This window comes from Hemicordylus capensis, chromosome 10 (assembly GCF_027244095.1).
Source record: "Hemicordylus capensis ecotype Gifberg chromosome 10, rHemCap1.1.pri, whole genome shotgun sequence".
Lineage (NCBI taxonomy): Eukaryota > Metazoa > Chordata > Lepidosauria > Squamata > Cordylidae > Hemicordylus > Hemicordylus capensis.
The window spans coordinates 18,159,056-18,175,737 of record NC_069666.1 but is presented as its reverse complement, the minus strand read 5'-3'; positions in this window follow the sequence as shown (position 1 = coordinate 18,175,737).

Genomic DNA, 16,682 nt, shown 5'->3' with positions numbered 1-16,682 from the left:
AAAGCTGGCATTTGCTCATCAGTGGGATCCATTCAGAGTGCTGATTTCAGTTTTTTTTTTAAGTCTTCAAGAGCCTGAGCCAGGTGTATCTGGAGGACCATCTTCTCCTGCGTGAACCTGCTGGTCAGCTGTGCTCCTCTTTAGAGCTTCTTCTCCAGGCGTGCCCACCTTCAGAAACTAGGAGGGTGGATACTGGAGCAAGGTGGCACCTAAATTAGGGAACTCCATCCCTAGATGTGTCTGCCTACTGCCAACTGAGTTATCTTTCAGACAAAGGGGTGAGACAGGTAAAGCATATGTGCTGAATGCAGAAGGTCCCATATTCAATTCCTGGCACTGCCAGGTAGGGCTGGTAAAGACTCCTGCCTAAAGCCCTGGAAAGCCAGTCAATACTGAGCTACAGGTAGATGGACCAGTGGTCTGACTTGGTATAAGGCAGATATTTATGATCATAGGAACGTAGGAAGCTGCCATATACAGAGTTAGACCATAGGTCCATCTCGCTCAGTATTGTCTATACCAGGGATTCTCAAACTTGGGTCCTCAGGTGTTATTGGACTTCAACTCTCATAATCCCCAGCCTCAGTGGCCTTTGCTTGAAGATTATGGGAGTTGAAGTACAATAACACCTGAGGACCCAAGTTTGAGAATCACTGGTCTATACAGACTAGCAGCAGCTTCTCCAAGGTTGCAGGCAGGAATCTCTCTCAGCCCTATCTTGGAGATGCCAGAGAGGGAACTTGGAATCTAGATGCTCTTTCCAGAGTGGCTCCATCCCCTAAGGAGAAGATCTTACAGTGCTCGCACATCAAATCTCCTGTTCATATGCAACCAGGGTGAACCATGCTTAACAAAGGTGACCATTCATGCTTGCTGCCACAAGACCGAGGTTCCAAATGGTGCAGCGGGGAAGCAACCTGCCAGAGAGCAGGAGGCTGTAGATTTGAATTGCTGCTGGTGTGTTTCCCAGAATATTGGAAACTCCTATGTAGGGCAGCAGCGATATAGGAAGGTGCTGAAAGGCATCATCTCATTCTGTGTGGGAGAAGGCAATGGTAACCCACTCCTGTATTCTACCAAAGAAACCACATGGCTCTGTGGTCGCCAGGAGTCGACACCGACTCAACAGCACAACTTTTCCTTTCCTTTTTACCACAATACCAGCTCTCCTCTCTGTGTTCATGTGTTCCCCAAAATTGTCACTCCATGAAGCAGACCTCAGAATCCTTTGCTGGACTCAAAATGGACCAGGCATTTATACCATGCAGGGATATAAAAGCATCCATCACAGAGAGTCCAGAGACTGAGATGGTTTCATTTGTGCTCCTTTTATCCCTCCGGCAGACACTGAAACATGAGCCCCCCCTCCTCCGGTGCCTGTTCCCTTGCTCTTCAAAAAGCTTGCCAGAACACGGAGACAGATCTTGCTTTTCCTTTGAGTGCCATGTTGAGTGGCGTGTTCTCAATTCTGCCTCCTTTATCATCATCTTGAATATGATCTTCCTATCACACTGATCAGAGCCATGAATGCAGGGCCTGATAAGAGATGTGGCGTCTCTCCGTGCTGTCAACATCAAGGTCCCATGGATTGTCACTCAGGAGGATGTGGCATGGTTCCAGCAACAAAGGGATGCAGTCAATCTTCTTGAGAATCTCAACGATTCCTCTCTGGTCTCATGCTAGAGCTTCTTGCTCTGCCACACATACTGACGTTGCAACTGCAGCAATAAAACCAAGCGAATCGGACAGGAAATGATGCAAACTCGGGTGTGAGCAACTTAAGTTGTTCTTCAATTGATTCCTTGGCTTCAGCTTTAAAATGGGCTTTGCAAATTTAATCTAAATTGGGATATTTCTGCAAACATGAGAAGAGCCCCAACTGCACCAGACCAACGGTCAGTTGAGTCTAGTATTGTGCTTCAAAAGGTATTAGAAGATCCTCCTCTTTACATAAGTGTTTACATTTAAACACCTTAAAATTAAATTTAAACACCTTAAAAACACTTTAAATTTAAAGTGTTTTTATCTGTTGTATGCATGCACTGGGTTTTAAAATTGGTTTTATACTGGTTTCCAGTTTTTAGCTAGGTTTTAACCCAACTTTATTCTTCTCTGCTGCTACTCTTATGGTTTTATTATGTATGTATCTCTCAGCCTAACCTACCTCACAGGGTTGTTGTGAGGATAAACATAACCATGTACACCACTCTGAGCTCCTCGGAGGAAAAAAATATCTAAAAATAAAATATAAGGGATATAAATCTAAAGGGGGGAAATGTATGATTTTTAATTTTTGTATGCTTTTTAAATTTTACTTTACTATGTTTGTAAGCTGTCCTGACCAGCATTGCACTGGAGGGATGATGGGATATCCATATTGTAAACAAATAGAGAATACATAAATTCCCAAATGACCAAACAAATGCCACCAGGAAGCTGAGAGTCATGGCTCCTTTATTCTAGTGCAAGTGTTCCCAATCTTGAGTCCCCAGAGGTTGTTGGACTACAACTCCTATCATCCCCAGCTGCCATTTCTGAAGGCTCCAGCCTGAGTTGGGTGTACTATAGATGTTTTAGGGAAGCCATCGCCCCAGTCTCTGCTGAACACATCCCAACAAACTGATAAAGTGGTGTAGGCTATTAAACAGTCTGGCAGGGGATGCCTGGCACTGGACATGAGTACTGCATACGAATTACATCCCTCTGCATCTTAGGAGCCTTCTCAGACAGTGCTGGTGTATATCTTGTGCACCAATAGAAACATACCTGCTAAAAACTACCCTAAATGCTTGCATTTCATTTTCAGCTCTGATGTTTTGTTGATTAACTGATTAGATTAATCCACAAAAAGCATCGGTTTTTCACAATATCAAGCTTAAATTAAAATCTGCAGGACCTGCTTTCAATGGTCATCTGATGACTGCTGCCAAATCCCAGAGACTCCAGGCCAGCCTAGGAGGGTTGGCAACCCTAGTGGTACCTGCGGGTCAACCTGAGTTTTTCCACCTGTTGTTGGACTTCAACTCCCATCATCCAGAGTCATAATAATCCATGGCATGGGGTGATTGGAGTTGTAGTCCAACAGCTGCTGGAGAGACTCAGGTTGGTTGCCCCTGCTCTAAGGCAAAAGAATATGCTTTGTTTTTCCTTCAAAAAACTATAATATAATTATTACATGTTTTCTGGTTGGATTTAACCAAACAGTAAATCAATTCATCAGCTTCATGAGGAGTTCTCAAACTTGGGTCCCCAGATGTTGTTGGACTTCAACTCCCATATTCCCCAGCCACAATGACCAAAAGGGCTGGGGGTTATGGGAGTTGAAGTCCAACAACATCTGGGGACCCAAGTTCGAGAACCTCTGAAGTACATGCACCAAATTAATCAACCATCTTTAACTGACACAGCACTCATTTCCTAGGTGAACCAAAACATCTGAAGATGGATGGAAAGGATGAAAAGCTACTAACTGAACTGGAAAGTTTCTTCTTCTGGATTGAAATTTACAAGAAGCAGAGTGCATTTTGATTTAAATACTTCCTTGGGATTTTTCCTCTCCAGGGAGGAGAGCTCTCTCTCTGCAGAAGAAAGAATATCAGAGACTCATGCCCCTCATGAAGCATTTGATATTTCACAGAGGGCTCCTTATGATCCTTTTTCTACAAGAAAAAAAAATCCAATGGAGAACTAGTTTGTGTTTTGCCTCTCCTGTGCTTTTTCATAGTTCTTAGGCATGGATGGGCTTCCTTCAGCTCAGTTTGGATTGGGCTTAGTGGTGGACATACCGAGCAAGGGTGCATCCGTGCAGCCAGGGAGCAGCCTAACAGATCTTCCCAACTGCACTGGCACAGCAGGCAAATTTTGATGCTCTCTCCTTCCCAAGGAAGACTTCTGTGCCACCCCAGAGTATGTCTCTAAGGGCTACAGAACCCTCAGTGACATCTTTTCAGGTGGCACAGAGGGCTTCCTGGGGAAGGGAAGAACATCAGCAATGGCCACTTCGCCTATGCAATTTCACTGCTCTCTTAATGCATTGGTGCACCCTTGCTCTGTCTGTCAGCCAGTAAACAGAGTTATCCCCCCTGCTATTACTGGATTATGTTGTTTATCATAACTTATTTATTTATTTATTTATTTATTTATTTATTTATTTATTTATTTAATGTTAAATTTTTATACCGCCGTTCATTAAACTAATCCCAAGGCGATTTACACAAAAATTAAAAACAAGACTATAAAAATGACACAATTAAAATATTAAGCTAAAATATAAAACAAATTTGGTTAAAAAGTAGGGATGTGCATTTCGTTTCAGATACAAAACATTTTGTGCACAAAACAGGCCATTTCGGCTGTTTTGTAGCCAAAACACCCAATGCTCAAAACAGAAAGTTTTGAAGCCAAAACAAAACGTCCCTGTTTCGGATACAAAACATTTTGTTGCTGCTGCTCGTTTCTACTAACCATCTCATCATCTGCAAATGGGAATTTCCTTGCCTCTTTGGGATGTTGCATTTGTGGATGGAGAGATGGGTGGGAGAGAATCCATGACAGACTCATTACTCTACTTCCTCCTCTCATCCTTCCCACCACAGTCCTTGTGATGATGCAGTGGTTTGGGGGAGTAATCGAAATCATATATATATAATAGACACCAGGCACAGCCACTGAAGGGATGCTCTGCTGGGGATAGATAGGGCCAGTTGCTCTCCCACCATGTTTAAAAGGTGCCTCTTTGCTCAGTTAGCAGAGGTCTATCCCCCCATAAAGTCTACCCCATCCCCTGGAAGAGGGGGGCCCTTAGCATGTCAAGGAAGCCCACAGGTCTGGAAGTAGCCCTGGTCATGCTAAAAAACAACAGGATGTAGGTCTGAAATTCTTTTGTGGGGTTTTTGTGGGGGAGTTTTGGGATAAAATGCCCTTTATAGTGGCAGTCCTGTTACAACTCAGACTGACCTGTGGGGGCCTCAGAGTTCCAGCTGCCTCATCCTGAGTCCATTAGAAATCTTTCAAATGGAAATTTGGGCAAGCTGAGTTCAAAAAGCCAGGAGGAACAGCCCTCTTGAAACTTGTTGACAATTCACAGAGGAGGTCCTTAGATCCTCAAAGCTGACCTGTGCCGTGCAGCCTTTGATGACTCACCTTGCCTCCCATCCCTAGACTTTTGCACAGGGCTAGAGGCTGCAAAATCCAACTGCCCCTACAACACTCTGCTCCCCCACCCCCCACCCTGAGCTCAGCGACATTTAAGTTGCTTGACACCATTTAAATTGCTACAGGCAGGGAATCCCATCCTAATTGCATCTCCTTCAAATTGCAGCCAGAACATCTTGGTGTTAGGATTTATGGCCCCAAATGACAAAATATAAAATGCCTAAGCCAGGACAGAAGCTGGTGTGTGGATAATCCCATCACGCTGTATCAAAGTGTGCGATAATTTGCTTAACTCTGACTAAACACACAGCTAGACCCTGCTGATGTCCATAGGCAAGATTCTCTGCTACTTTGCCAAGAAGTCACACAGAAGCTGTCTTCAGTTAAGCTAGCCAGAACACCACTGTGTCATTCCTAATGAATACACAGCTTTCCCAACATCATGGTTCCTCGAGGGGTCATTCATATGTCATATGGCTTCTCCAGAGAAGAAATTGCCAGAAATTGTAGCTCAGTGGAGAGGAATTATTTGTTAGAGATTTCTAGTATCACCACAGAACTATGGTGCCCAGGGTTCCTAACTGTAATAGGAGCTGTGACAATTAAAACAAGCTTATGATGGCTCCAAATCAGTAGGGATGTGCGAACCAGCTCAAGGTTGAGCTGGTTAGCCATTGAACTGGGCCTGTTCGATGGCTCACCCTCAAGCCAAACAGGTCCAAATTTGCATGCAAATGGTCAGTGTGCATGCACAGCAGCCTTCAAAATTTTATTTTATTCATTCATTCATTCATTCATTCATTCATTATACCGCCCTTCCAAAAGGCTCAGGGCGGTTTACATTAAAACAACACCATTAAAATCAATAAACAAAACAGAAATTATAAAACAGCATAAAACAACAATAATTAACAATTAAAACATCATAAAACAACAATTAAATAGCCAGAACAATTTAAAAACAAGTTTTTAAAAGCTGAGAAAGCTTGGCTGAAGAGATGTGTTTTCAGAATTTTTTTAAAAATTGACAGAGATGGGGAGGCTCGTATCTTAGTAGGGAGGGCATTCCACAATCTCGGGGCAGCAGCCGAGAAGCTGCGTCAGTCTGTGTGGCCACCAAACGAGTTGGCGGCAACTGAAGACGGACCTCTTCAAGTGACCTCAATGGGCGGTGGGGCTCATAGCGAAGAAGGCGCTTTCTTAAATACCCAGGGTATTTAAATATCCACTAGCCAGGAGAGGGCCGGAAAATGGGCCTTAATGGCCCAAAGAAGACCGGGGGAGGCCACCGGGGGGAGGTGGAACCTTCTGAGACTTCCTCATTGCCAAGCCAGGGGGTGTTCAGGGGTGTGCAAAAACGCCCGATTCAAGTCTGGTCTGGACTCAAACCGAACCGGGCCAACCTGTTTTTCGCATACTCCTACAAATCAGTCATGTGGCTAAAATGGGCTGAACCAAGTGCCCAGAAGTGATGTATCTGTAGATGTCCCTATTATTGCTGATAATCACATATTCATTTCTCAGCTCTGTTCAAGTGTTATTAAAACTATGGATTATGGGCATTCTTAACCAGAAGAAGGATCACTCCCTGAGTGCAGTGTGGTCTCTGAAGAAGGAGAGGCACGGTTGGCATGAACTCACACACTCCCGGAACAGTAGCTCAGAGTCTGACTTTGAAGTAGGGAGGGTCGTTCATCCAGACCTGTTGCCAGATTTGGCTTATTTTAAGCCAAATTTTGGGTTATGGCCCATTTGACCCACGAGTATACCCCTTAGGCTCTGGCAACAGTTGAACCGGAGCCTACCAGCTGTCATGCCCCGACTCGAGGACATTGGAGAGGATTGAGAGGCAGGCAACCTACTAGAAAGTGGGGAGGTGCCTGAGGAGGAGCAGCCCGGTAATGAATGGGGAGGTCATTGAGACAGGCCAGGGCGAGTGTTTGGGGGCAGAGGGGCCAGCAGGGCCGGGTGATTTTTGAAGAGAAGGGTCAGGATCTGAGCCAGAGTTTGAATGGCCACTATCTCCTCGAGAACACATCAGGGGGAAATGTCAGCAGCAGGTGAGAGAATTATGAAGGAGTAATCAGCTGGCGAGAAGACAGAAGCTGGATTGAATCTATGGCAGCTGGAAGCTGACTATAAATTCGGCAGCCTGTAAAAGCCTTGAACAAACTGCTGGGAACGACACATCAAATCTGCTTGGAGATTTTGTTGGAGAGATTGTGACTTTGGAATTTGGGCTTACTTCTGTATTCTTGTGACTTTGGAATTTGGGCTTACTTCTGTATTCTTGGTGAGACTGTTAAACCTGACTATTTAGCAGGAAAACCGAAACTTGAGCTACTGGCTATTGGGTCATATATTTCTGGCCAGCATCTTCTGTCGAGTGAGCTTGTGACACCGGCCAGGAGACCTCAGATCCAGAAACCCCAGAATTGGAGTCCCCAGAGCCAGCACGGAGGCCATTTGCACAGAGGCCATTTGCGTGCCGCCTCTGTTGCGGGGGCGGGGGGGTTTCGTGTAGGCCTGCCAGTAAGTGCCTTCTCTTTCAGTTTTAAAGGTGCCTTTCTCTTGCTGCTCCCACACTGTCTTTCATTGTCTTTGGAAGCAAAGTGGAATCCTCACTGGATTCCCCTTTACAGGGTGCTTGAACTAGCAAACTGGTTTGAGCTGGTTTGGTTGGATGCACCATAACAGTTGGTCAAACTGCAGTCAAATCCAAATTTGGTCTGAATACAGATCAAACTGCACAAACTGGTTCTGTGTATGTCTCTAGCTCCAACAAAGGCCAGAGCTGGAATGAGGCCTTTGGTATCTCTAGGCTCCTTCCAGCTCTGGCCTTTGTTGGAGTAGATTGCTCACTGGGAGCTGTCCATTGTGCTGAATCCTTGGCTTCCCTTAGTTGTCTGAGCCTGAAGACCCCATTTCAGCTCTGGCCATTGTCAGAGCAATTTGCTCACATGGGGCTCTCCAGGATGTGGCACCTTGCCCTTATTTTGCTGCCTATTGGACCTCATAGGTTCTTGACTGTGGGATGGATGGTGTCACAGACAGTAGTGGTTTAGGAATGCATTGGCATGGAAGTGGAGCTTGCTGGCATGTTCTTGTGAGCACTGTACTTGCGTACAACATCCACAATTTTATTAACGCCTGAGCCTGTCGAGTACTGTCTCTAGAACCTCGATTACTGACTTCAGGCTTCACATATATGTTGGTAACTTAATGAACCAATGTGTTAGCTATACAGCTACCTATCAGAGAGTGGGGTGTCTGGAGAGGCTGGTTGTGCTTAACTGGACAGTGCACTTAATAACCATGCATGCTGTCTCTGCCTCTACATAAGTTGCAGGTTTATCTCCAGGAACAGGAAGAATTGTACAAGTTTCATATACTCTGGTCTTGTTCTCTTTGGGATCAAAACCTGCAGTTTGCATTTAATCCAGAAACCAATTGGCAGCTAGCATAGATCTTTAAGTACTGATGAGATGCAATCAGTTCAGCCGGTACCAGGAAATAAAATGGAGCAACCTATGCAAACACTTATTCTTCAGTCTGCATGCATGAATACAAGTTACAGAATCCATGAATACAAGTTTTTATTGGCACCAAATCTGATTGACTTTGGGACAGACTTTCGTTTTCCTTCTTAGCGCTGCCTATTTACTGCCCAGGCATCAAAGGCATGGCTCATCTGCATTAGGCACTTGGATTTGTGTTTGCTAGTGGGATTCCTTGCCCTGCAGGCATCCATGTCATATAACACATTTTGCTTGTTTCCACTGTCTGCTCAGGATGCAATGAATATCCATGATTTTCATTGTTTGAGAGCAAAAATCACATCTTTGCAGCTGCAGAGGAGTGCCCAGAATAGAGCAAAAGCTTTCAGAACAGCAATGGCAGGCAGATCTGTATAGCGGGTGGAGGGAGAGGGCGGGGGGGGGGGAGATATGTCTGCCTTCTTGTGTAAGATATTGCATAATTAAACTGGTCTGATCAGCAATAGTCAGTAACCTGGCTAGTAGCAAACCAATCATTATTTTGATTGTGAATCAATGATACTGTAAGTGGATCTGAGCTTTCGACCGAATGAGCTATAGCAAACTATCTTGACCAGGGCTGGGCAAATTGAAGCTCTCCAGCTGTTGTGGGACTACAGCTTCCATCATCCAGTTGAGAGCAACTGAAAGCTACCACAAGACCAATTCTCCTACTGGGAACATGATATCGCCCTCCAAATCAAAACACCGACAGTGACCAGGAGTTGCAGAAGGAAATCAGGGAGGCCAAAGAGAGTCAGGGCAGTAATAATGGGTGACTTCAATTACCCACCCATAGACTGGGAAAATACACAGTCAGGAAATGACTAAGACCCCCCACCCAGTCCTGTTATGCTGCCTCATCGTGGTGGTGGGGTGTTCCTGGGAGGGATGAGTGAAGTACTCCGGGAAGTATACTCCTGGTAGGGTCACCCAAGGTGTGAAGATCATCCTAGCTGCCCAGCTAAAGCAAGCATGCACCTATATTGGGCAGCAGCAATATAGGAAGGACCGTTGCTTCAGTGACAATTATAAAGGCATCATGTCACACTGCATGGGAGAAGGCAATGGTAAACCACTCCTGTATTTTACCAAAACTGCATGGATAGACAAGATAGAGATCATCCTGGAGAGAATCTTTCTATGTGATCGCTAAGATTCAACACCAACTTGACAGCACTTAATCAATCAATCAATCAATCAATCAATCAATGAATGACAGAGGTCAAATTTCAAGATATGCTGAATGAATGTGCCCTAGAACAGTTGGTCATTGAAACAACCAGAGAGAAGGCAACCTTGGACTTAAACCTGAGTGGAACCCAGGACCTGGTGCATGATGTCATTGTCATGGACCCTTTAGGGAACAGTGACCATTGTGCAATCAAATTCAGCATACATGTGGGGAGAAAATCAGCAAGTAAGTCTAACACAGACACTTTGAATTTCAGAAGATGAAACTTCTCTAAAATGATGAGTTTGGTGAAAAGAAAACACATAGGGAAAATCAGGAGAGTCACTTCACTCCAGAATGCATGGAGGTTACTTAAAACCACAATACTAGAAGCCCAGTTAGAATGTATAAGAAAAAGAAGGAAAGGTACCACCATGACCGGGAGGATTCCATGCTAGGGATCATTAGGAAGGGGGTTAAAAATAAATGCTAATATTATAATGCCCTTATACAAAACTATGGTGTGGCCACACTAGGAGCACTGCATAAAATTCTGGTTACTGCATCTAAAGAAGGCCATTGTAGAACTGGAAAAGGTGCATAAGAGGGCAACCAAGATGATCAGAGGCCAAGAGCACCTTCCTTATGAGGTAAGACTACAACACCTGGGGATTTTTAGTTTAGAAAAAAGATGACTGCAGGGACATGATAAAGATCTATCAAATCATGCATGGTGTGGAGAAAGTTGATAGAGAGAAATCTCTCTCTCTCTCTCTCTCTCTCTCTCTCTCTCTCTCTCTCTCTCATATAACACTAGAACCAAGGGTCATCCCATGAAATTGATTGCCAATAAATTTAGGACCAACAAAGGGAAGTACTTTTCATACAATGCATAATCAACTTGTGGAATTCTCCACCACAAGAGGTGGTGAGAGCCAACAACCTAGATGGCTTTAAGAGGGGTTTGGATAACTTCATGGAGGAGAGGTCTATCATTGGCTACTAGTTGGAGGGCTAAAGGCCATCAGCCTCAGAGGGAAGATGTCTCTGATTACCAGTTGCAGGGGAGTAACAGCAGGAGAGAGGGTGTGTCCTCAGCTCCTGCCTGTGGGCTTCCTAGTGGCATCTGGTGGGCCATTATGTGAAACAGGATGCTGGGTCTTGGGCCTGATGGATCTTGGGCCTGATCCAGCAGGGCTGTTCTTATGTTCTCATCCCCTGGCTTTAACACTGACTCTTGTCTTCCATACTGTCCTTTGATTTCTGACTTTCTGGATCCTGCCTTTAGATTCCTTTGTGAAAGCTGTACCTCAGTTCAGACAAGGGCAGCCCCCATGTGCTGCTGATTCCTAAAACCACAATTGATTTCCAATGTGATCATGTATGGGGCTCATGGCTCCAATGCAATCGGAGTGTCATTTCATCAGAACCTGGCCAGATAACGATATTGACACCTTTTTTATTTTGTGTGTCAGTGTTCTCCCATTTCCTGCCTAAGCTGTTGCTGAACAGCAGCCAACTGCACATTGATTAACCATTCATTTTGCTGGGCTTTTGTGAATCATCTCATTTTTATATATAAATGCAACATGCCCTTGAAAGAGCCATAATGGGGCCCTGAAGAGCGAACACCTGCTCTGCAAAAGAGTTACCATGTGAAGAACGGAAAGCACTGAGCCTACAGAAGGAAGCTATTCCTACAATCCGTAGAAAGCGGGCTACGGGGACCTGGACTGCTTTCCACTGATCGTCGGAACCACCAGGCTCATGGGCCAGCCTGGTGATTCCAATCCAGATAGCCCACCTAATTCTCCTTAAATGAGGTTAATGGAGCGAGTGCTCCGTTAACCTCAAATTTTTGCTTGTGTGCTGCCATGGCATGTGGCGACAGACAAGTAGACCCCCGACCAGGAGGTTGCAGCCAGCCTCCCGGCCTCGGGGGCACTCCAGAATGCCCTGCATGTTTGCGCAGGGCATCCTGGAACTTCCAGGGGCCAGGCGGCCCCCAATTCCTGCAGCTTCCACGATGGAGCCAGCAGCCATGTGAGCAGCCAATCCGGCCGCCCAGGACTTGGAGACGGCTCATCTGTGGGGAGAGTGGGCTAAGCTGACTTGTGCTAAGCCCGTTCTCCCCACAGACCCACCAGAAGCACTTCTCACTGGTCATGAGAAGAGCTTCAAGGTGATTCTAGGGGAGGAGAACTGGTCTTGTGGTAGCAAACATGAATGGTCCCCTTTGCTAAGCAGGATCTGCCCTGGTTTGCATTTGAATGGGAGACTACATGTGTGAGGACTTTAAAATATTCCCCTTAGGGGTGGGGTCACTCTGGGAAGAGCACCTGAATGTTTGCTTGCAGAAGGTTCCAAGTTCCCTCAATGGCAACTTCAGCTTGTTGTAAACTGCCCGGTGATTTAAGTTTTGGGCAGTATAGAAATGTTTTAATAAATATATAGGGCTGGGTAGAAGCTCCTGACTGTAGCCATGGAGAAGCCGCTGCCGGTCTCTGCAGACAATACTGAGCTAGAAGGACAAGGGGTCTTACCCAGTATCAGGCAGCTTCCTACGATGCGACCACATTTGGAATTCTGTGTACAGTTCTACTCACCACATCTCAAAAAGGACATTATAGAAATGGAAATGGTGCAGAAGAGGGCAACCAAAATAATCAGTGGTCTAGAGCACCTTCCTTATGGGGTCAGGCTACGACGCTGGGGACTCTTTAGTTGTGGGAAATGTGTTTAAGGGGAGATATAATGGAGAGTGGAGAGACAGTAGAGTTTCCCCCTCTCCTTCACAACACTAGAACCAGGGGTCACCCTATGAAATGGATAAAAGGACTCCTTCGACACAGCACATAATTAGTCTATGCCATTTGTCACCACAGGATGTGGTGAAGGGAGGCCACTAGCTGGGTGGCTTTAAAAGAGGGGCTAACAGAGTCATGGAGGACAACTGATAGCCATTAGTTTTGATGGCTCTGGGTTTGGGAGCAGGATGCCTCTGGATACCTGGGGCAGGGGAGCAAGTGGGGCTGAGGTGGGTATGCCTTCATCTCATGTTTGAGAGCTTCCCAGAGGCATCTGGTGGGCCACTGTGGGCAAATACTGATGTCAAAACATCCCATGAAACTGAAGGTCAGGAAATTTAGGACCGACAAGAGAGAAAGTCATTTTTCAAACAGTGCATAATTAACCAATGGAATTCTTTACCATGGGGTGTGGTGATGGCCAGTAGTTTTGATAGCTTTAAAAGGGGCTTAGACACAGTCATGGAGGGCAGGTCTATCAATGGCTACTAGGGGCTATAGGCCACCTCCAGCCTCAGAGGCACAATGCCTCTCAATAACAGTTGCAGGGGAGCATCAGCAAGAGAAAGGGCATGCCTGTAGGCTTCCCGGAAGCATCTGGTGGGCCACTGTGTGAAACAGGATGCTGGACTTGATCAGCCTTGGGCCTGATCCAGCTGGGCTGTTCTTATGTATGAAATAAGATGCTAGTCTAGATGAGATTTAGGCCTGATCCAGCAAGTCATTTTTATGGTTGCAGTCAATGTTTATCCAGAGAACCTTTCACTATTTCACAAATAAAGACAGGGATGTGATTATACTGCCCTTTTCACAAAAAGATCACTTTGTGAACTCCCTCCTCCTCCAGTCTTATACACTGCAGAGGGTCCTTCACTGATTGAACTCATTTGATCTCCTGCATTGTTTTAAAAGCCCCAGGGTCATAGTTCAGTTGGTTAAAGTGATACTGGAAAAACCTCATAGTCCTACAATACATTGTCAGCAGGTCATATAGACCTTGGCATCCACATGATCTGTGAATGGTCCAAAATGTTGGATTCCAATCCCGCCCCAACAGTGGCACAGCTGGCCGGTGCCATGTTGGTCCCTCTCACTTGTCAGGTTGGGTTAAGTTGGGTGAAAGATCCAACATGTTTGTTAGACCTGTCAGATATTGGGCCACCCCACACTGACCTCTCCTCCTCCTCCTTTAGCTGGGACCAAGTTGGGGCATAGCAACCTCTTTGCTCCGTAGGGAGCATTCAATCAGCTGCCTTGCCTTCTGCAGATTCTGTTTAAAAGGCACTATTTTAAACTCTAAATTCTATTCTAGGTGCTTCTGAGAATGTCCCCCCACCCGAGGCTGCAGCCTCATAAAAAAAACAACTACAAATGACAATGGGGACATCGTGCTGGCTGGTTTCTTCTTAAGGGAGTTGACATACAACCATCTCCATTCAATACAGGGCTTGGCTGGTTTGAAGGCAGTGCCCTCATATTTTCAAAACTGTCTCAGTGCTAGTGATGAATTCTCTCCCTTTGGCTTGATTCATAATCAGCTCAGCACTCGTACAAGCTTTCCAGATAATCTCGCCTATTTTCTGAGCTTTCTCCCATTTCCCAAAACAAATATGCATTGACATAAGAGAGGGTTTTACATGGCAATAGAAGACAGCAATCACACAAAATGTTTCCAAGAAACAATCAAGGTAATTGACCAAAATAGAGAAGATACTCATCAAACAAAAGGCTTCTCTTGGTCACTTACTTCACAACAATCAATGAGCGTTTCATTGAAAGCAAGGAATAAACATTAAAGAACTTTGTCGTTCCCACCATTTCACAGCAATCAAAGAGTGTTTCTGCAAGCAAGGAATTTAATATTAAATAATAATCATGCATGAGCCTACATAGCAGCAGGGGGTTGAGTGCTTGGTCTGGTGAATGCTCACCATGCTTTTGCAAAATAGCATAAAATTCTTATTTTACATTCCAAGTTGAACAACCTTTGTGGGGAATGACAGTTTGGAAGACATAGGAAACTGCCTCATACCTGAGTCAGACCATTGGTCCATCTAGCTCAGTATTGCCTACTCTGACTGGCAGCAGCTCTCCAAGCTTTCAGGCAGGAGTCTTTCCCAGCCCTAATTGGAGATGCTGCCAGGAATTGAACCTGGGACCTTCTGTATGCAAAGCAGATGGTCTGCCACTGAACTACGGCCACATCCCCATGGGAGGATATCTTACAGCACTCGCATATAGTCACCCATCCAAATGCAAACCAGGCTACACCCTCCTTAGCAAAGGGGACAATTCAGGCTCATTACTGCTAGACCATTCCTTCTCCCCAGTATATAAAGTTGCCTTATACTGAATCACACCATTGGTCCATCTGGTTCAGTATTGTCTACTCCAGGGCTGTTCAGCTTCAGCCCTCCAGTTGTTTTGGGACTGAAACTCCCATAACCCCCAGCCACATTGGCCAATAGTGAGGGATTATGGGAGCTGTAGGTCAATAGTGAAGTGGTGGATAGCTTCTGCCTTTTAGGATCAACCATCAATAGTAAAAGCTCCAGCAGTCAAGAAATACACCACAGACTAGCACTTGGTAGGATTGCAATGAAGGCCTTGGAAAGGAGACTTAGATGCTGTGACGTGTCTATACCTACAAAGATTAGAATCGTTCGGACAATGGTTTTCCCTGTGACACTATGGAGGTGAAAGCTGGACTTTGAAGAAGCAAGATAGAAAAAGCATTGATGCTTTTGAACTTTGGTGCTGGGAAAGTCTTTTCATGGACAGCCAGGAAAACAAACAGATGGATCAGAGAACAACAAACCAATCCAGAATTTTCACTCAAGGCACTAATGACTAGGCTCAAACTATCATATCATACTTCGGACACATTATGCGAAGATCCAGCTCCCTTGAGAAGTCCATAATGCTGGGGAAAGTTGAAGGAAAGAGCAGAAGAGGACGACCAGCAACAAGGTGGATGGACTCAATTATGACAGCAATGAATGCACCACTGAGAGACTCGATATATGGTAGCTTTCTATGTTCCTATGTTTTTGAAAATCCCACCCCACCAAGTTTCAGATTGGTTACTTACAGTGTGCAATGCTTGGCTGGCGATTCCCCCCTGGTTCCAGATTGGCTCGTTTCCATTCAAATCTTGTGTTACTAGGGGTGACTGACCCCCACATTGGCTAGGGGGAGGCTCAAAGAAGGGACAAGGGGCGGAGGAGTTTGAAGGAGGGATTTTCACATGTACTTAAGGAGGCAGGCAGCCACCATTCTGCCTTTCTGCCTCGTGGGAGAGGAGAGAGAGAGCCTGAGGAGCTTTGCTTTGCCTGCCTGCTGCCTGGAGTGAATTCTCTGCTTTTTGTTTGTGCTTTCCTGACTGAAGAAAATAGAAGAGAATTTTTCCCCTCCCCCTTCCTACTGCGGAGAGAATCACTTCCTGGACCTGCTGTGTGTGCAAATCGATTTGGGTATGAAACGATTTATACCCGAATCTACCTCTTTTGGGAGATTTGTAGGGGGAAAAAATCACCCCTGTGCTAGCTGGCCAGATTCGGACCCAAAACCGGGGTGATTCAATTTGGCTACAAATAGAATTGAAGAAATCGATTTGTGCACATCCCTACCACAGGGCACCTTCATGCATTAGGCAGAACATTCTTGCAAAGTCGGCAACTGAATTGACTGCAGCCGTCTGTACCCACACCAAGGCAGGAACCAGAGGTTCACCTGGGACCTCAAACCCAGGATAGCTAGTATCACTGGGGGGGCCTGGACAAGGGTCAACTTGGCTACTTCCAACAAAGCAAGATACGTGATCATCTGCAGGCCCAACTTCAAGTTCCCTCCAGATCTCAGGCCGGGGGATCTTCAGGATCTACTGTATGTGTTACAGCGTGGCGTATTTAAGAGAATCCTTTCTTCATCATGAACCCTGCCAGGCCAGTTAAGGTCATCAGAGGAGGTTTGTTTGCAGTTAGCACTGGCTTGTCTGGTGGTGACTCAGCA